Here is a 22035-nt window from a genome sequence, read left to right as displayed (position 1 = left end):
GGGTCTGCTTTATCAGCAGTTTTATTCAACATCAATCTGTCCCCGTTGTCTATACTATTGAGCAACCTGGGTGTTCATTTCAGTTTGTTTGCAGATGACATACAATTTGTTATTCCAAAATGTTCATCACAACAGGCTACTCAAGATATGTTATCACTCTGGTTCTCTTCAGTAAAGACATGGCTGTCACATAATCGAATGTTGCTGAATCTGGATAAAACTGAAATTGTACTTTTAAAATGATTTACATCTCCTGAAGACCCAAGATTTTTTAAGATTGCAGATTCTTTATTACCAGTCAATATGCAGGCTTGGAAAAACAGGGTAATTGTGGACAGGGATCCATCCATGAAACCACATGTGGCAACAATGGTAAAGGCTTCATTTTTTAAATTACAGATGTTGCAAAAGTGGAAATCTTTACTTTCAGAGAGAGGATTTTGTGCAGTGCTTCAAGCACTGATTTTGACAGGCATTGATCACTGCAGTGCCCTATTACTGGGTCTCCCCACCACAATGATTAAAGCCCTACAAATAGTGCAAAATGCAGCCATCAAGGATACTTACAGATACAATAAAATATGATCACATAACACCAATGCTTAAAGATCTTCATTGACTGCTAATAGTGTGCAGAATAAAATTGAAAGTGGTGATGATAATCCATAACCTTTTGATCATTACTCCTTAAGCTCCATGGATGAATGCAACAGTGAAAATCAATGTTCCACCATGGGCTTTGCAATCAGAAGGGAAATCACTCCTGGAAATTCCTACCTACAGAGTTGTACACCTTGTCGATGTGAGTTTTTTGTGGCAGGCTACTCGCTCTGGAATTCATTGCCAGAATTTGTATGATCTTTGGAGAACCATAAGCAATTTAGGAAAGCTGTGAAAACCTTTTTTTCAGGAAGCTTTTGGAGAAGGCTATGAAAGATCTTGAAAGGCACTCTATAGTCTTAAAACTAACCAGCAGTATATTATTTTACAAGTAATGTTTTAAAGTATTTTATCATCTTTTTAGGCAGGGGTGAGGAAAATCATTTATGTCTTGTTGATAATTATGTTTTTAATTGCTTGATTTAGTTATTTATTGTTGATGTACTCATATCTTCCTTGTTTTAATATGTCTCTTTATATTTTATGAATGTGATTATGTATTCCACTATAAACTATGGAATAAATGAAATATAAATGAAATAAATAAAATAAATAGTAGAACTGGAAGTTCATGGGGAGGACAATATTCAAAACCATTTAGACAGGTGAATAGCGGTTTACATAAATAAACTGGCTCTCTGAAAATTGCCCTCCCTTAATGCAGCTAAAAGTACAGACATTATCGTCATAGTTACTTATCTTTCCAAAGTCATTCTGAGCTCAAAAAAGTGGCCAGAGAATGGTCTTGCTAATAAGGATGTTCAGGGCAAACATTTGTGGTTTGTTTCGGGTAGGAGGGTTCATTTCTTCAGTTTGTTTAATGTGGGGGGGTGGGTTCAGTTTGGTTCATTTCCCAACTGAAAAATATTTTAAACTAAAAATAAAACACGTAACCCCTTCTTTGGTGGACTAAATAAAGGGGCCACACAGTTCCCAGGATGCTAGCAATACCTCGGACCTCTGATTCTTTCTGCTATCACACTGCTCCAGTGGGGTTCACAGGTGGGGAGGAGGTCGAGTCCTCCAGGATCCTTACTGCGGTGGTGGGCGGTTTCAAAACAATCACTCAGCTTCATCCACTTCTCAATCACTGACCAAAATACTCACAGGGTTCACTTGGCAGGGCAGGCACCCAAAAACACAGAGAAGAGGCAATGATGGTAGTCAATGAAAAGAGTTTAGTTTAGCTTAAAGAACCCAATCCAAGCCAATATTGCAAAAATCATAACTGCAAAAACCACAATCTTTTTATCTATTGTGCAATCTTTTCTAACTCTTTTTCCTCTCTCTGAATCAGTGTCCAATGCTCCTTCCCTGCAGAGGGTAGGAAAATTTACTTTCACTAGCATGTAATAGAGGGAAGAAAAAGCAAAAAATCCCTCTGACTCCCAGCTGTTTCACAACTGATCTTTAAAATCCAGATATAGCTATCCACACGGTGTACTGGTCACAGAATAGACTTGCTGGGGCACTCTAGCCCTTCAGACAAGGGGAAAGCAGCCCTCCTGTAGGAACTGGTCAAAAATAGAAAACTCTCAAAACTTCATCACTAGTCAACCATGAGGCCTCCCAGAGCACCACCTCAAAAAAGCTTTCCTCTTAACATTCAACCATAGAGGCTCTAAGAGGATCTCCTCCTGAGCATCCTCAGTAAAGCTGTATATAGAGGCAGGACCCACCCCAGAGAGAGGGGATGGCCCAAAAAAAAGGAGAAGTCCCTTCCAATGCAAAATCCCCAAAAGGAGGGCTGGGACACAATAATTAGTCAGGGTTGTAATGCTACTGTCACAAAAAACCCAAAACCAAATCTAAAAACTATCAAACCATGCCTCCCCGAGGCCCTCTAACACCTCTCCTCCCCCCCCCACACACACACAAGTTGTTTACGGCTGAACAACATAATGGCACCAGTAGCACTTGAGATCAGCGCCAAAGTGATGTCACTTTGGTGGCAACCTCAGGGTCACCATTGCCATTCTTAAAGATGTGAGCTGCAGGGGAAGGGCAGTGGGCTTGCTCATGCCCTTTTTATGTTTTTAATTTGGGATCAATTATACGGGGGGTAGGTGGGGGCTGGGGAAGGAGATCCCTAGACCTGACCCATATTTTCGGGTGGTGGGAGGGGCCTGGCTTAGCCCAGCCAGGTAAGTCTGAGCCCCAGGGCATATTTCGGAGGGGTGGTAGAGTGGTTAGAGGACCTCCGGGAAACCCTTTATTACATTTTTAATGAAAATGAAACTACCTGAACATTTCTGGATATTTTCATGAGAGGCTATTTTCAGTTCTTTCCATTTATAGCCAAGCAAAAATGTCCTCATGTGTCCCATTTAACAGTTTCACATTAAACAAATGCACATCCTTATTTTGCTAAATGTACTTTTCAGCCGACACTTTATAATCCTCCAAAGAGGGGGATATCTCTTGGAGTTATTGAGTTCAAGAAGCAGGAAGACCCTTGACTTCACTTTATATTTTAGGACCCTTCCTAGACCGACTCGCCACAAAATACACCCTCTGCTGTGTAATAATAATGGTATTAATTGAATAGTAGAAAGTGTGGGTAAAAAATGGTTTAAAATAGATAATTTAAATAAATATTACCCAATTGATGATTCCATGGCTCCTACTTAAGAGTTAGCTTTCCATTAACTAAGGAGTAAGATATGGCAGGGTATGTATTATGCTATAATAACCACACATTCTGGGAGTGCTACATATGCCACATGCCCTCAGTCAACTGGGAAAAGTGGTTATTACAGCAACGCCCACAACCTGGCATGCTTTACTGTTCTTGTAAATCTTCACAAATAAAGCATTCCAAGTACACCACATGCTGTTTTCTTTTCAAATAAAATCATCTTTTAAATTATATGATGATTTATTTGCTATGCTTACTACTGTATTTCAATTTGACTGCTGCATAGATGATGCATTATGAAAGCAGACTTGGGTTAGATTATAAATAGATAAGCAAACGTGTTCTTTACTAGATATGCTTGCAAAAATGACATTAATCAATCTGTTCCTTTATTTTAAAGTTTACAATATAAAATGTATCCTTGAAATGCTTTCTTATGTCTATCCTGAGAGATCTTTAGGTTTGCTTAGGTCTTCAGTTAGCCTAAACCCCCCAAAATTATGGGCCTTATTTCCAAAAGGATTTCCCCTATTCTTTGTCTAGAGCGAAATTATTCATAAAGGGGGGGGGGTCTATCATTTCTTACAGATCAGTCCGACCTGTGCCTTGTAGTTGGTAAGACAGTGAATACAAGAGGTTCAGTAGTGGAAGTGGAAGCCGAAGTGCTACACAAGATGGACAGGCCCAGCGATAACCTAGAAAATGGTGGACAACAAAGGAGGTGAAGGCATGACCTTTGTTTTAGTGCACTTCTAATATGGCTACCTCCGCAAGAAACTGTGATCATTATGTGACAGAAACTCTGGCCAGTGTGTTGCACTCACATCTTGTTTTTTATGCCTGATATCCTTGGTCTGTGTGAGAAGAGAGTGGCAGCTGGTACACATGCACTGCTCATTGTGAAAGTGTGTCAGCGATGTTCTTGCAGATGCTTGATCGGTTCCATCTATGCTGCCAATGCAGGAGTGCCAGCATCAAATGGGAGGATAGCAGTTCCAGCACTGAGGAACAGCATGACATCATAAGTTAATACTAATATTAGCCCAACTTTAATGGGCTGGTTGTCTTGTGAGCATGAGTGACACCTGCATTCCCAAAAGAATTTTCCTTGGGCAGCTTGTAAAATCGTTAGCGATTTGTGAGGCAAAGCAGATTTATGTCTGTCTAATTCTTTATTTCAATGTGATCTGTGTGGAAGACTGTACAGTTCAAGAACTGGCTAGTATTTACATTAAAAGCATCATTGCTGATGATATCTGGCATATATATGTAGATTTCTCAAACTTTATTAATATTCAAAATGGAAAAATTCCAAAACATTAATTTATTTTTAAAAAACACACAAGGATATCCACCTTCAAATCCAAACATACCACTTACTCATTCATTCATAACACACTCACTACACTCACTTATACATTTCACATTCATTTAAAAACATCTTCATTTTTAAATTGAAAATCTTCTTTCACAATGCAAAATTCAAATTACAAGCAGAAAGAACTCAGTTACATAAATCTTATGACAGATTTATTCTAGATTCTCTTTTAAGAGAAGATTTTCAATTTAAAAATGAAGATGTTTTTAAATGAATGTGAAATGTATAAGTGAGTGTAGTGAGTGTGTTGTGAATGAATGAGTAAGTGGTATGTTTGGATTTGAAGGTGGATATTCCTTGTGTGTTTTTTAAAAATAAATTACTGTTTTGGAATTTTTCCATTTTGAATATTAATAAAGTTTGAGAAATCTACATATATATGTCACTATTTGTTTGTGGATAATTATAGTCTGGTGATATATGATTAGATGCCATATTAGTTGTATCTGTTCAGATGATATCTGGCAGGCAACAGCTTAGTCAGAGGATATTTGTTTCTTACCAAAATTGCCAACTTTACTCCTTTATGACGACACTTTTGCCTCTTCTCCTTTTTCCTACGATACACAGGATCTGGCAACCAGAAGACACATTACTTTAGTGGTTATGAAAAGAATAAGTAGGTTCGCCTTCCGACTATTTCTGTTGGTCAAGAGGATTCATTCCTGGTTTTGCCTAGGCCTTATAATCCTGCTTTTCTTAGAAAATCAGAACCTTGGGTCTGTATGTGCAATGGGATAACACCAAGATTGAGTCAACTGCAACAGAACCAGTTGGCAACCCTAAATATGAAGTTCAACCAAGATCTAATATAGTGGGTCTATGTACTAACAGAAGTTAAAACCATGAGTTAACATCCATTAATGTGAAATATACTACATAATTAGTTGGATAATGTGGCAAGCTATAAATCTGTGGTAGCAACTTAATGCAGGAGTTAACAGTGCAGTACAGCTGATTCTCAAAGCAGACTAGAATTCTCAGTCCCATAAGAACAAAAGTGCCATGCTGGGTCAGATCAAGGTCCTTCAAGCCCAACATCCTGTCTCCGACAGTGGCCAGTCCAGGTCACATGTACCCATCAGATACCAAATAATTGATCTATTTCTTGTATCTCATTCCGAGGGACAAGTGCTGGCTTCTCAAAGTCAACTTGGCTAACAACCATTTATGGATTTTTCCTTCAGGAAATAATCCAACTCTCTTTTGAACTCCACTATATTAGTTGCGGTGTCCACATCATCTGACAACAAATTCCATAGCTTGACCATGCACTAAGTGAAAAATATTTCCTATATTTTGTTTTTTATTTACTAGTTGCTAGTTTCATGAAGTGTTCCCTAGTCCTAGTGTTCTAATAAAGGGTAAATAACCATTTTAGCCCACTCATGATTTTATAAAAATTAAAAATCATATCTCTTCTCAGTCATTTCTGCTCCTAATCTGTTTAACCTTTCTCCATAAGGGAACTTTTCTATCCCCTTTATCATGTTTGCTACCCTTCTCTGTACTTTATTTACGTCTGCTACGTCTTTTTGGAGATGGGGTAACCAGAACCTCACTCAATACTGAAGGTGCTGTCGCACCATGGATCTATACAAAGACATAATGATGTGCTCAGTTTTTTCTATATTCCTTTCCAAATAATTCCTAATATTTAAGTTGTCCTTTGACCACTACTGCACACAGAGTCGAAGATTTCAGGTGTTCTCCTCAAGGACTCCAAAGTTCTATTCCCAGATGGTGACTCCTAACATAGAATTCAGCATTGTGTATCTATATTTGGAATTATTTTTCCTTATGTGCATTACTTTGCACTTGTCCACATTAAATTACATCTGCAGTTTAGATGCCCAGTCTCCTAGTCTCACAAAGTCCTTCTATAGTTCCTCACAATCCACTGCTGTTTTCACTATATGAAACAATTAAGTGTTATCTGCAAATCTGGTCATCTCACTCACTGATCCTTTCTTCAGATCATTTATCAATATGCTAAATAGCACAGGTCCCAGTCAGACCCCTGGGGCACTCTACAAACAACCCTTCTCCATTTGGAAGACTGTTTCCTGCCTTTATCCAGTTACTAATCCACAATTGACACTATCTCCTATCCCATGATTTCCCAGTTCCCTGAAATCAAGGACTTTGTCAATTGCTTTCAGAAAATCCAAATACACTATATCAACCAGCTTACTTTTATCTGTATGCTTATTTGCACCTTCAAACAAATCTAGTGAATTGGTTAGGCAAAACTTCCCTCTGCAAAAATTTTGTTGACTCTCACCCACTAAACCATCTCTATCTATGTGGTCAATAATTTTGTATTAAGAATAGTTTCAACCATTTTGCCAAGTTCCAATGTCAGGTTCACCAGTCTATAATTTCCTGTATCACTCTGGAACCCTTTTAAAATTTTGGCTTTACATTGGCCACCCTCCAATCTTCGGGTACTGGGCTGTTTTAAACAATAGGTTGCAAATCACTAAAAGCAATGCTGCAATTTCATGCTTGAGTTCATTTAGAACTCTGGGGAGAGTACTATCTGGTCCTGGTGATTTTTTACTTTTTAGCCTGTAAATTTGATTTATTGCATCCTCCAGTTTCATAGTGATTTTATTTAGTCATTCTGAGTAATCACCATCAAAAAATGTTTGTGGTATGGGTTTAACCCCCTATAACCTGTGTAGGACCAGGCTAGATGTCTGGTCCATCCTAAATCCCCTAAAGGGAGAATACTGAATGGGTGGGACCCTGCTGGGCAGGAGAATCTCAGAAGGTGTGACAAGTAGGGGTGTGCATTCGGTCCCTACGTATTGGCAATCCGCAATGGATGTGGCCATATTCGTTGTATTTGTGGGGAAGCGAAACGTATCGCGATTCCCCACAAATACATGAATCTTCGCCAAATTATTCGGCCGCCTAAAGAAGCCAATTTAAACAAACCCCCCACCCTCCTGACTCCCCCCAAGACTTACCAAAACTCCCTGGTGGTCCAGCGGGGGCTCTGGGAGCCATCTCCTGCACTCACACCCTGGGCTGCCGGTTTCAAAATGGCGCCGATAGCCTTTGACCTACCATGTCACAGGGGCTACCAGTGCCATTGGTCAGCCCCTATCACATGGATAGCCGGCGCCATCTTGTGCTCCTACCATGTGACAAGGGCTGACCAATGGCACCGGAAGCCCCTGTGACATAGTAAAGGCAAAGACTATTGGCGCCATTTTGATTACTGGCAGCCGACGGCCCAAGTGCAGGAGATCGCTCCCGGACCCCCACTGGACCACCAGGGACTTTTGGCAAGTCTTGGGGGACCCTGCTGACCCCCACAAGACTTGCCAAAAGTCCAGCAGGGGTCCGGGAGCGACCTCTTGCACTTGGGCCATCGCCTGCCATTATTCAAAATGGCGCCGATAGCCTTTGCCCACACTATGTCACAGGGCTGACCGTCGGCCCCTGTGACATAGTGAGGGCAAAGGCTATCGACTGCCAGTATTCAAAATGGCACCGACGGTCGGCCCTGTGTAGGAATCCCGAAGTTGACTTGAAGACGGACCACAGGAGGGAATCTCCGGAACCCTGAACATGAAGAAGATCAGACAACCAACCACCCGTTTTGTGATTTTTACATATGAATAATGCCACCAATAAAAAAAAAAGTTTCTTTCTCACCGTGGGGAATAACTGCTTGTAATGCCACCCTAAAATCTTGTTATCTTCTTGTTATATTCTAATTTCAATGTGTAGCAGCACAATGCATAAATGACATGTGACCAGGAAACAAATCGGAAGCCGATCCAGTTGGCTATGTAGCCACTTCTTAAAAAGATCAAGTCACCTCTGAAAAAGGTGACTTGATCTTAATTTTTGTTTTATTTTACATAGGTTGGATGAAATAGTGGATGCACAATATTTTGACCTCAGCCCGGCAGGCGCACAATAAGTCCTGCTATCATTTAGTAAGCATTCTCATTTTTTATTTATCTTTTTTTCCCCCACTTTTTATTTATTTTTTTATATATTCTCCCCCTTTTTTAATAACTTCTGCTATATGGTCAAAAAACTACTTCATTCCCTGACTTTTCATTAATTTTTTAAGCATAATTTTTTGATCATGGTTCACCCTAACACCAAGTTATCCTCTCCAGCACTTTCTTATCTGTTCTTACACTGGTGTTTGTAATCCATTACATCTGCACACATACTGTGTCTTGTGTTCTCTTTCTGTATTATTTCTGTATACCATTATGTTGTCAACACACATACATGTTATGATTTGTATGATTTTTGAAGTTTGTTCATTTTTTAATAATTTATATATTTGTTTCTAGTTGCCCCTGAGGCAGCTCTCGATTAAAGAGCGAAACTTGGCCAGAGTCGGGCAAATTTTAATAAAGGACTTTTTCCATTATCCGATCTTCTTATCTTTACTGCTAAATGACATGTGATACTGTATTGCACTTTATGGAAACTACCAATTTGGAAGATAGGAAATTAGCTTAACTATGCCCAGGTGCTATTTCTGCAATATTTATAGCATTTTGATGGATCTAGGCCTAACTTTGCTATCCTGTGTCTGAATATGGACCTCTAAAAGTCTCCAAATTTAGATCAGGGCTACACTTATAAGCAAAATACTCTGCAATCAAGCTGCTGAGGACCTGAGTCTCATGTGGAGTATTTTCCTTGACACTCACCGGGGAACACGAGGATCTTCTTTGAGATTCATACTGGCTGGGACCTGGGACCTGATAGCAATATTATGAAGGATGCACTAGATAAGCAAAATCTCAAAAACTTTGAGGGAGGACTAATTAAAGCATCATCTGATTTGTCCAAACACTAAAACTGCTTTGTAAAATGCAAAACATGTACTTGATGGCACAGCTAGTGGATGTATGTTCCTCCTCCCTGCAAGCATTTTTGGGTCACCTACAGGAGTGACAAACCACAGTCAGCACTTATTATTGTGGGTTTGTCCCTGTCAGGTGTGTTGGGTCTGCATAACATCATCATGACAAGGTTTCTATCCTTCTTAAATTAATGGTAGAACAGGTATCTGGAAATGTATATTCAGAAAGGAAATGTACTTGGTGATTGTAGAAGGCCATTTTCCTGTCACAAGATTAGATCAGTGCTACCTGCCTGCAATATATTCCATCACATCTGGTAGCCTGGTGAAAGCATAGAAATCAGTCTTAAGGTCCTGCCTCTGGATAGGAAATTTGATGTAGATCCTAACCTATTTATTTCATGGCTTGTAGTACCTGACTGAAACATTTACAAAAAATGGACTGCTCAATTCCACCAACTACAACCACAAGGGTTTACAAAGCGCCTGAAGCAATAAAATACTGCATAACCAGCTCAACAGTTTCTCAAAGCCCGGTGTGGCATGAGACCTGCCTGTCAGAGGATCAATGTAATCTGTATGGTCCTCAAACAAAGCATAATGGCCAATGAACTCAGCCAGTACCTTCTTACCACATCTTACTCTGGAAGGGCCAGCAGTATAGTGTGAGGATGTAAAATATGCCGATACCGCTATCTGAATATCCCCCTTGTGTCTTTCAGACTGCATACCCCTTGCCTTCACCTCCTCCTCCAGGATTCCAAGGCCCCCAATCTCCTCTCTCATTCTCCAGCCACTGTGTGGTTGCAAACCTGCTGCATTTGAGTAGCCAGTACAGCTATAGAGCAAACATTCTGGCTAAAATCATGTGATGCATCTATGTGGGCATTTATACATTGCCATCTTTAGAGATATGATTAGCTGCTTCCTATGAGTGTGAAGGCGTTAACACAAAATTGTTAAGTATACCTGTAGAGATGTTATTTTTTTGGGAGTTAATAAAGCCATGTTATTTAATCCTGCAGTACAGCTCAATGAATGCATTTGCATTTCATGAGCTCATTAACATAGGCATTGGCATAAAAGCAGGTATGTGAATGCTGATACAGAGCACATTAGGATTCTGTGAACTTGTGCACTTCCTAACATGGTCGTTAAGACACATTAAACACCCACTTTAATGCCCCACAGGGTCTGAAGCTCATTCATGGCCTACTTTTCTCAAAGCACAAAGCTGGTAATAGGGATGTGTATATTTCATTTTGTTTTCCATTAATTTTGTTTTGTTTTATCTCTATATTGTTTGTTTTGTCTGTTTCAGTAGTTTCGTGTTGCACTGCGAATGGGAGAGAGCACCAGGGGGCGCTCTCCAGCGCGGGATGAGAGATGTGTGCCCTTGCAGTGAAACGTCCTTACCCTGAGCCTCGACTGGACCTGCGCACTTCCTTGAGACCACCAACACAATGGTGGTCTCTGAATGGCCCTCCGACTGTTCCAAGCCCTTTCTGACTGCCACTAGGGAGCGGCGGGAAGCAGCAGACAGGCAGAGGACAAAGCAGACGAAGACATCAGGCATGACAAAACAGATGAAGACATCGGGCGTGGCAAGGCGGATGAAGACTCAGGACGTTTCAGGGCGGACGAAGACTCAAGGCATGGCAAGGTACGGACAGGCAAGGCAGGACAGGGCAAGACTAAAACCAATGGTTAAAAGTCCAGAACCTCGAGGCAGACAATGTCCATTCTGGCGCCCTACTCAGCCCAGCCGGGCAGAGTCGCGGACCACACGGAGCCACGGAAATCCAAGGACAGGAACGGGCAGGTGGCCAGATCCCTCAGGCGACCTACACAGTCCAGCCGGACTGGTCGCGGACCACACCAAAGGACAGGACCTGTCCAGGGAAAGACACATCAGGCAAGAACATCAAGGCAAGGCAGATATCAAGGTTACGGACATCAAGGCAGACTGACGAGGGAAGAGATGACTCCTCGGCGCCGTCTGATGGAAAGGCCCACCAGCACCCTACACACCCCAGCAGGGGTGGTCGCGGACCACTGGGCCACTATGCACCCTACCAGCCCAGCTGGGCTGGTCACTGACCACGAGGGATGGGTCAGGCAGAGCTGAAGACATCTGGAACAGGCGGACATCTGGACATCAGGAACGGATGGACAACTGGACATCAGGAACAGGCAGACAACTGGACATCAGGAACATCAAGGAAGTGCAATGACCAGAACATGGAACAATGACAAAGACACGGGATCCCACATGGAACAGAGTGCCTAGGAGGAGAAGCAGACGAGGAGTCCTAGGGAGGACTTACTCCTTGTGAAGGCGAGGAAGAAATGAACTGAGGAGCCTTTTGTAGGCTGAAGAGGCGGATCCAGGAGATGACATCATCCAGGGCTCACTCCCTCACTGGCCCTACAAGAAGGGCAGAGAGAGGTGGCCCCGCGCCTTAGGAAAGATAGGAAATCTGCAGGACCCTGGACAGCGGCCCTGCAGATGCTGACACGGAGGAGGAGCTGGACCGTGCAGGCCCCGACGATAGAGGCGGCGTCCTGCCGCAGAAAGGTCTCTGAGGGCGGCTCCATGCTGCAGGAGACATCGGCGACTGCGGCCTCCGGGCCACGAAGATGAAAAGGATGGTCCCTGCCACACTGAAGCCAGCGTAGGCCTCTGAGCCGCAGAGAAAGACCCAGCGCAGCTCCTGGCATCAGCGGCTCCTGCCAAGTAAGGGCAGGTCTCCAGGCCTGCTAGAAGATGGCAGCCTCCGGGCCGTAAAGGAAGGACCAGCGTGGCTCCATGCCGCGCTGGTCCTTCCTTTACGTGTCAATGGCCTCTGGACCGCACAGGATAATTCAGGGCGGCTACGGCCGCGGGAGGGAGTCCCAGCACGGCTCCTGCCATGCCAGCATGATAGCAGCCTCATGCCGCTGCAGGAAACCCCGGCACAGCTCCTGCCGTGCCGGGAGGATGACGACAGGGGTCGAGCCAGGCCAACCTGAAGAAAAGGTAAGAGCCTGCTCGGGGATCGCAACATTTCATTTTTTAGCGCATGTGATTTTTTACCAGACGCACACATAGTAAAATTTCAAAAATAGCATGCACTGAAATGGGAAATGACAAAAATGATATTTCGTTAGGGGTTGTTTTTGTCATTTCAGTTGGAAAATGATACAAAACAATCTAACAAAGATTGTTTTCATGTGGTTTTAAAGGGATTGCACACCCCCGTCTAGTGCACTGATATCCTGATTAAGCATTTTAAGGATTTCACATTTACTTTTAAGAATACAAAAACTCCTCATAGGCATGAAAAAGAAAAGTTCCACAAAGGGCGCTGTTACCAAAGTTATTTTTTATATAAATATTTTTTTATTTTAACACTGGGAAAAGCTGAGCAATTATCTAAGCTTGACTCTGACAGTTCTGAAATTTATGAAGGCCAAGATGAGGTAGTATACTGAAGTTTAAAATGTTTCAGTCAGAGGAGAAATATGCAGAATTACTTGCTAGATAATAAAGTTTCACATCTTTATTTTATGGCACACTAGCATGCAATTAAAGCTTTCTAAACTGAACTATACATTAGAACTCCAATGGTTTAAAGGCATGCATATCTCCACATGAAAATAAATACTCCACTGTTCAGAAGTACAACTTTGTGAGATAAAAGGCACATGTTTGACAGGTGTGGCTTCTTTAGACTTAGTGTCTGACTCACAAAGGTTTTTCTCCAGTTCTGCATCTATGGGAAAAGACCTTGATGACTCAGGCCCTAAGTGTGATGTGTTCTGTGCCGCCAACTTGTCACTGATAGCCCCAGGCTGTTAGTGGAAGTAAAGCATGTTAGCATGCAAGCAACAAGAGAAGTCATAAAAGGATATATTTCAGCACTTACATCTACTGGGCTGTATCATAAAATACTAGATATTGACCAGGGCTGGTGGAAGCATCAGGCAGACTGGGTGGCAACGGTGATGGTATGTCTTTTTCCCACCACATTGGCCCAGAAGAGTTAGGGGCCCCTGGGAAGAAAGACCTGGCAATGTTACTGTGTTTCCATTTTTGCACTACATACAGAGTCTGGCTTGTTGCGGTTTCCAGTTTTTTGTTTTTGGTGAGGGCCTGTCTGTGCTCTGCATATGTGATGGAGGTGAAGTATTCTGCGAGCATGTGGTTTCTGTGTAGGGTTCTATAGCAGCTTAGCTTGTTCTGTTTTCCTAACAGGAGGTGTATTGGTGTTTTAGGGCCTAGTGTAAAATTTATAGTGTCACCTTTTCATAGGTAGAGTTTATTTATTTATTTATTATTTATTTTTGGTTTTTATATACCGAGGTTCCTGTATAAAATACATATCACACCGGTTTACAAAGAAATAAAACTGACGCCTCGAAGGGCAGTTTACATTGAAACAAGTAACAGGTAATATAAAGGGGCATATAGGAACTTAGAGGAGGCTAGAGGAAGTTACAGAGAATAAACATGTCAAGTTTAATTGTGATAACAAACTATTCAGTTGCGATAACAAACTATTCAGTTGTGGCAGTTTGAGTGCTGGCAATTAGTGCTGTTTTGGTATGGGGACTTGATTATAGTATAATTGTAAATTTGTTTACTCATGACTTTCAGAGTACACACCCAATATATGTTACAATAGACAATACCATATGGGTTCCAAGGGTCTTTTTGTAGGATTTTCTGTAAGTGATATTTTTACCTCAGTAGACTGAACCTTGAATATTCTTTCATGTAAAATCTGTTATTATAAATGCATAATTTTTAATTGTGTGTGGGGAGGCTGTGACTAGGTGTGTGTTTATGGGGGGGGGGGGGGGGGCACACGGCTGTAAGGTTTGCCTAGGGCACCAAATATCCTTGCATTGGCCCTAATATTGACAGATATAAAGAATACATTTGAGCCAAAAAGAGAACCTGTTCAGTACGGTGGAACCCTTTTACAACCAGGACGCCTCTTTTGACACAACACAAACTGAAATATCTGAAGAAATTGTAACGCTCAACTATGAACTAATTCAGAGATGGCAAAGGAGGAGGGGAGATCAGCAAAGTTATCCAATTTGTTAAACGCAATCAATCCTGTGTATCTACAGGAACGTTGAATAGGACAGTGTTTGACAACCAATTGTGCCATAGTACACTGGTGTGTCATCAGACCTGATCGGATGTGCCGTGGGAAAGTCACTACTGCCTGATGCTGTGCTCTCAGCACCTTGCAGCAACAAGAGACATCAGCGCTGGCTCTCAAACTTGCAGCTACTCCTTTCTGAGCACATGCGCATACTCACTTCCTGTCTGCATCGTGCACCCAGGAATGTGGGAATTAACAGGCAGCATGCAGAGCAAAAGTGGATGGGCCCTGCTTTGTGCAGCACACACATTGCACAAGCACAACCTTCAATCCCTCTGCGTAAATCTGGTAGTGTGAGGTTACCGCCAGAGTCTGCCGCTCTAGATACAAACGTGCCAGTTAATTTAAAAGGCTATGGGAACACTATTTCACTGTATCTGAGCCATGTATGTCTCTGTCCCCCATCTATGCTTCTGCTTTAAAATTCAGAAGAGACACTGGTGGAGCTTTCAGTACATCCTTAGCTGTTGGCCATACGAGTTCTCTCTGTGTCTACAATGTCTGCTCTATGGAGACTGATGTGCCATACAACATTTTTATTAATGTAGGTGTGCCTTAGGTTTGAAAAGTTTGTGAAACAGTAGAAGACCCACAAATATTCCCTATACAGCCTTTCAATACCAATGCTTTAATGGAAATAATTAGTAGCATTGTTGGATCACTATTCTAAATAAAAAGATATAAAATGTGAGTATAACAAAAGAATAGTCTGCCTTCCAGACACAATTTTGCTTTGACTGGATAAATGTTAAAATTAGACTAGTGTTATTGTTTAACGTATTCATTATGGAGAGATCACCAAGAAGAATCAAGCCTATTAACTATTATCCGATGCTACTTATCCACAATGGCGTGATAACTGCTGGGTACCACACAGAGAGTATTAAAAGTGACTTCATAGCTCAGAGAAAGATAGGTGAACAGAGGGTATTCTCCTCAATTCTCCCAGTCAAAGATAAAGGCACAGTCAAGGAAGGTCACATTCTGGAGATGAACGCTCTGGCGTTTTAGCTTCCTGGACCATGGGATGATGTTTCAGGGACTGCTGAGTAGAGATGGAGTCTACCTGTCAGAGAAGAGGTACAGGTCTTTATCATAAAGCATAAGAACATAAGAACATGCCATACTGGGTCAGACCAAGGGTCCATCAAGCCCAGCATCCTGTTTCTAACAGTGGCCAATCCAGGCCATAAGAACCTGGCAAGTACCCAAAAACTAAGACTATTCCATGTTACTGTTGCTAGTAATAGCAGTGGCTATTTTCTAAGTCAACTTAGTTAATAGCAGGTAATGGACTTCTCCTCCAAGAACTTATCCAATCCTTTTTTAAACACAGCTACAGTAACTGCACTAACTACATCCTCTGGCAACAAATTCCAGAGTTTAATTGTGCATTGAGTGAAAAAGAACTTTCTCCAAATAGTTTTAAATGTGCCACATGCTAACTTCATGGAGTGCCCCCTAGGGCGACAAACTTAAATATCTAAACATGTACACTCCAGAGGAAAGAAGGAAATGTGAAGACATTTAAATACCTTCAAAGAATAAATTCACAGGAGGGGGACCTCGTTCACTGGAAAGAAGGCTCTGGAATGAAGGGTCATGGGATGAGGATGAAAGGAAGTAGAATCAGGATAAACTAAGGAAATATTTCTTACAGAAAGCATGATGGATGGATGGAACAGCTTCTTTGTGGAGGTGATGGAGACAAGGATCATATCAGAATTTGAAGACAACATGGGACAAACACAAAAAATCTCTGAGCGATATGAAGGACTGGATAGGCTGTATAAGAACATAACAACATAAGAAATGCTGTGCTGGGTCGGATCAAGGTCCAACGAGCCCTGTCTCCAACAGTGATTAGTCTGGATCATAAGTATCTGTCAGATCTTTTATCACACTCCAGGGATAAGCACTGGCTTTCCTAAGTCTACTTAGCTAATAACTGTTTATGGACGTTTCCTTCAGGAACTTGTCCAGTCCTCTTTTGAACCCCACTATGTTAGTTGCCCACTATGTTAGTGGCTGAAGGCAATCTGCTGCCTGAGGCAAGGGATGATATGGCTCCTCACCTCTACCCCCAGCACAGCACAGGTCAAATCATTGAGAAGGCCAACAGGGGTCCCCTTGGAGTCTGGCCTTTTCAGTGACTTGAAATGCTGCAGAAAGTGGGTCAGTAATATACATCCAGGGAAGTGGCTATTTTATAACAGACATATATGAGCACAAAATAACTTGGGCGCATGCACATGTGCACCAAATTTTAAGTGGGCACAGGCATATGCATACAAATGCCGCTTCTACTGCATAAATCGGGGGAATTTAAAAGGTACACGCGCCAACGCCATTTCCAGTTTTACCATTTCATCCCCAGTTCACACAGTTAAGAGATAGGTCTTCCAGATTCCCCTGGTTTAATAGCCTTCAGTTCCCCCAGTTATTCCAGACCCTTAAAACCCCAATCTGCCTATTTATCTTTATTTTTCAACGTACAGGAGAAGTTACACAGTAGGGGACCTCGGCGCGCACCGGATCGGTAAGTATTTTCACGCACATCTCAGGGTCACACCTCCAAATGCCTATGCCCTGCCCAGGCCACATCCACACTCCGCCCCTTTTGGAAAACTTCCAAGATGTGCGCGCTGCAGCATTTATGCATGTATCCGGGTAGCATTTAATATCTGCTCAGCGTGCTTGAGCACGACATAGTCGCGCATCCACTAATTAATGTGCACGACGGGCTTTTAAAATTCATCTTTTAGTCTCACAAGGTCCTTCTGCAGTTCTTCACAATCCACTGCTGTTTTTACAACTTGAAACAATTTTGTGTCATCTGTAAATTTGGTCAGCTCGCTTGTCGATCCTTTCTCCAGATCATTTATGAATATGCTAAAATAGGTCAGAAACCCATTACAGTCCCCTGGGGATCTCCTCTAACAACCTTCCTCCATTCAGAAAATTGCCCACTTAGTCCTACTCTCTATCTCCTGTCTTTTATCCAGTTACCGGTCCACAACAGGACATTGCCTCATATCCCATGGCCTCCCTGGTTCCCATGGAGTCCCTCATGAGGGACTTTGTCAAATGCTATATCAACTGGCTCACCTTTTTCTACACGTTTATTTACATTCTCAAAAAAATCTAGTAATTGGTAAAGCAAGACTTCCCTTTGCAAGACCCATGTTGACTCTCCCTCATTAAACCACATCTATTTATGTGGTCAGTACAGATGGCAGGCTCACTGGTCTATAGTTTCCCAGATCACCACAGAGTCCTTTTACATAACTGGCATCAGAATGGCACCCTCCAGTCTTCTGGTACCATGGCTGTTTTATTTATTTATTTAAAATCTTTTCTATATCGTCGTTAAGTTCTATACCATCACAACTGTTTACATATAGGCACATAAATTCAGTAGGTGAATGTGTACAATGGTACATTCTAACACGTGCCAAAGGGTTCGGTTACATCATGTCTAATTAAAAACTTGTTTGAAGGGTGAGTTAGATTTGACCATATATACATGTAAGTTACTTCTTTACAGTTATAATTCTCATGTTCTGCGTAATACTATTAAGTTAACTGTGAGATACACAAATACCTTTTGTAATGCATGTGTTGAGAGCATTACTGTGTGCTTGGTGTTCTTCTGCCTGTGCTTGCATACTTTCTATTCCCCACTCTCTTTCTAGAATGCTTGTTTAAAAAGCCAGGTTTTTAAACTTTTTTTTAAAGGTTTTGAGGTCTCTTTTTAAATGATAAGTTGTAAATCACCAGAAACAGGTCTGCAAATTAGAGACATGCTTCGTTTATCACGAATTAGGCAATTTCAATGAAATTGCCTAATTCGTCATGGGTCAGGGGCCCCGAACCCTGAAACTGATTTTCCCCGAACTACGAGGAAAATTCGTTTTTTGGGTTTGCACGGGGGGAGGGGCACATTATATTTTTTTTAAATAAAAAACCACCCCAAGCATTACAATTTACTGTAATACAACCCCCCCCCCCCCCCCCACCATCCCGATCCCTCCCCAAGACTTACTAACATCCCTGGTGGTCCAGCGAGGTCCCGCAAGGGATTTCTCCCTCCGTGCTGTTGGGCTTTCCAGCCTGCCTCGCATCAAAATGGCGCCGATAGCCTTTGACCTACTATGTCACAGGGGCTACCGGTGCCATTGGTCAGCCCCTGTCACATGGCCATCGGCGCCATCTTATGCTCCTACCATGTGACAGGGGCTGACCAATGGCACAAGTAGCCCCTGTGACATAGTAAGGGCAAAGGCTATCAAAGCCATTTTGATTACTGGCAGCCGACGGCCCGAGTGCAGGAGATCGCTCCCGGACCCCCGCTGGACCACCAGGGACTTTTGGCAAGTCTTGTGGGGGGACAGGATGGCGCCAGCCATCCATTGCTCCTACCATGTGACAGGGGCTGACCAATGGCACCGGTAGCCCCGTGACATAGTAGGTCAAAGGCTATCGGTGCCATTTTGATGCGAGGCAGGCCGGAAAGCCCAACGGCACGGAGGGAGAAATCGCTCGCGGACCCCGCTGGACCACCAGAGATGTTAGGAAGTCTTGGGGAGGGATTGGGATGGTGGGGGGGTTGTATTTAATGTATTAAAGTAAATTTTAATGCTTGGGGTGGGTTTTTTTGAGCTTCGTTTTCCTGCGTCGTTTTTTGGGCCCGTTTCATTTTTCCCCATTTAGTTTTTGTTTATTTTTCCAAAAAACTAACCGAGGAAAAACGAACTTTACCCCGAAGCGTCCGACTCAAAAAATAACCCGGTAGAAAAAAACCAAGCTCATCTCTACTGCAAATTCATTTTTGAGTTCCTTCAGAACTCTAAGGTGAATATTATCCGGTCCCGGTGATTTGTTATTCTTTAAGCTATCAAGCTGAGTTATTACGTCCTCCAGTTTCACAGTGATTCCATCTAGTCACTCAAAGTCATTACAATCATAAAATGCTTCCATTGTGGATATTTCTAAAAACACCGAACAGGCTGGTGAACAAAAAGGATAGAATGAAGAATTCACCAAAAATACTGCTAAAGAGCTAAAAAAGTGAGCTCAAATAATCTAAAGAGAGGAAAAAGACCTCAGAAAGAAATGCCACGACTCATGCAGAGCTCTAACCGGCAGATATAACTTTCAATCATGGTCAAAAAACCTCCACAAGTAAACTTCTTTATTTAATTTCCAAAAGTGTAGAATTTCCTCCCTCGTTACATTTTATTTCTTTGTATTGTACTGTGAATAAAACCAAACTCTAATTGCAGCTATGTGAGATTGACGTTTGATTGTTAAATCAATGTGCTGTGATAGTGAGTACTACTAAATAATAAACTAAAAATATTAAAGTTCTGGCTTCATAAGATTGTAAAAAGTCACTTATTAATCCAAAAACTGTCAACATTGGCCAGCGTTTCACTTTCAAGCTGTTTCAGGGCTAATTTCTTAAATGATATAAATCCAAATTTAAAAAAACGGAGCTGCCACTCTTAATGAACTTCAATGAAAGATGCTCACTGTTCATTAAGAGTGGCAGCTCCGTTTTTTTATATCATATAAGAAGTGAAGCCAACGTTCAGGCTTTGAGGTCTAGTCCTAATGCCAGGGTCTAAGCTGAGGTCTGATGTCGGGGTCTGGTCCAGAAATTAAGTCCCAAAGCCTGGACCCAGGCCAAATGCTGGGGCCCAACCCAGAGGCCAGGTCCCGACGCCTAGGCCAGCCAGGCCTGGCTTGGAGGCCCAAGTCCCAATGCCTGGGCCTCAGCCCAGGCCCAGACTTGACACTGGTGCCTAGTCCAGACACCAGGAGGTCAGATCCCGACACTGGGGCCTTGGGCCAGGCCCAGTGCCAGCCTTGGAGGTATTCATCCGTTTTCTTTCTTCTTTCTGTGCTCTTGAAATGGTGCCGTCTCAGGAAGCACTGGAATTAATTAACTCCAGTGCATCCTCCCAATGAAAGGTGTTATTTTGATATTCGGCAGTTCAATTAGCTGCTGCATATCAAAATAGTGCCCTCCACTGGGGAGGAGTACCACCCTAGTGGGTGATGTCATTTCAAAAGAGACTTGGGCCTGATCCTGAGCCCTGGCAACAGGTCTGTGCTTGGGCCAAGGCCCAGATGTTGGGACCAAGCCTCTGGGTCAGGCCCCTGCATTGGACCTGGGCCCCAGGCATCAGGACCTGGCCTTTGAGTCAGGCCCTGGAGTTGGTCCTGAGTCCTGGCCGAGGCTCAGTCATCAGGACTAGGTCCCAGGACTGGGCTCCAGCATCAGGACTAGACCTCAAAGCCTGGGCTTTGGGTAGTACTTAGGCCAAGGTCACAGCAAGCTATCGCATCCTAGGCCTACACAAGGCCAAGACTTCGGCCTAGGCCTCAGCATCTGACCTTCCCCAGACCAGATAAGTGGGGGTGAGAAGAAACCTGAGCCAGCATTTTATCAGGAGGGCGGGAGGCCTCAGAAGATTCCTTTTTTTTTTTTTAATGTTTATTTTGTTTTTTTAAAACAAAAATAAACATTATAAGAAATGAAATTTGTGGGAATCTCCCCCCCCCCCCCAAAAACCCCAAAATGAAAACAAAAAAATGTTTACTTCTTTCCAACCCTATGTGGGCCCTACTTTAAAAATAGTGGTGCCATAAGAGAATGGAAGAAATCTTTGTGCAAGTAGAGCCCTTTCCACTTAATTGAAGTAACTAAAATAAAAAAGGTATATATAAGCAAAAAAAATAATTGAATTAAAGCCTCCTCTTCAATTAATTTGGCTAGACCAAAATAACAAGCAGCATGTTATAGTAATTATATAGCACTGTCAAAATAATCCATACATACCAGACTGAAAATTTACAGTAATTCTTTTCACTAAACTGACATTGTACATTGTTTTGTAGGTAATTATGATCTCTGCTTATAGAATACAGAAGAAATGCCTCAAATACTTTCTTATAATCTGGCCTTCATTAGAGGGGATTCTCCATTACAGCTGTGCCACCTACTTTGATATGACCTACTTCCCACATTCCAGTCCTTGGGTCAGCCAGGAAAATTACAGTTCATGGGAGATCCATTTTCCGCAGATGTTTCTAGCCCCCATTTTTTTTTACCATACAAATTTGTTGACTAATCACCCATTTTGAATGACTTTGTGGCTTCTAGGCTCTCTGTATTGGATATCGCAGGAACATCTGGTCTTGCTCGTGCAGCGGAGGTGGACAGGACATATAGTGATAAACAAGAAACGCTCCGTTAAGGATGTATGTTGTTGCTTATGAAGAATGGTCTAGTGAACATGGGAAATGCAAATCAACAGCTGTCTAGCAAAGAGGGTGAAAACTT

Source organism: Rhinatrema bivittatum, chromosome 4 (assembly GCF_901001135.1).
Source record: "Rhinatrema bivittatum chromosome 4, aRhiBiv1.1, whole genome shotgun sequence".
In the NCBI taxonomy this organism is placed as follows: domain Eukaryota; kingdom Metazoa; phylum Chordata; class Amphibia; order Gymnophiona; family Rhinatrematidae; genus Rhinatrema; species Rhinatrema bivittatum.
Note: the sequence above shows the minus strand (reverse complement) of the source record.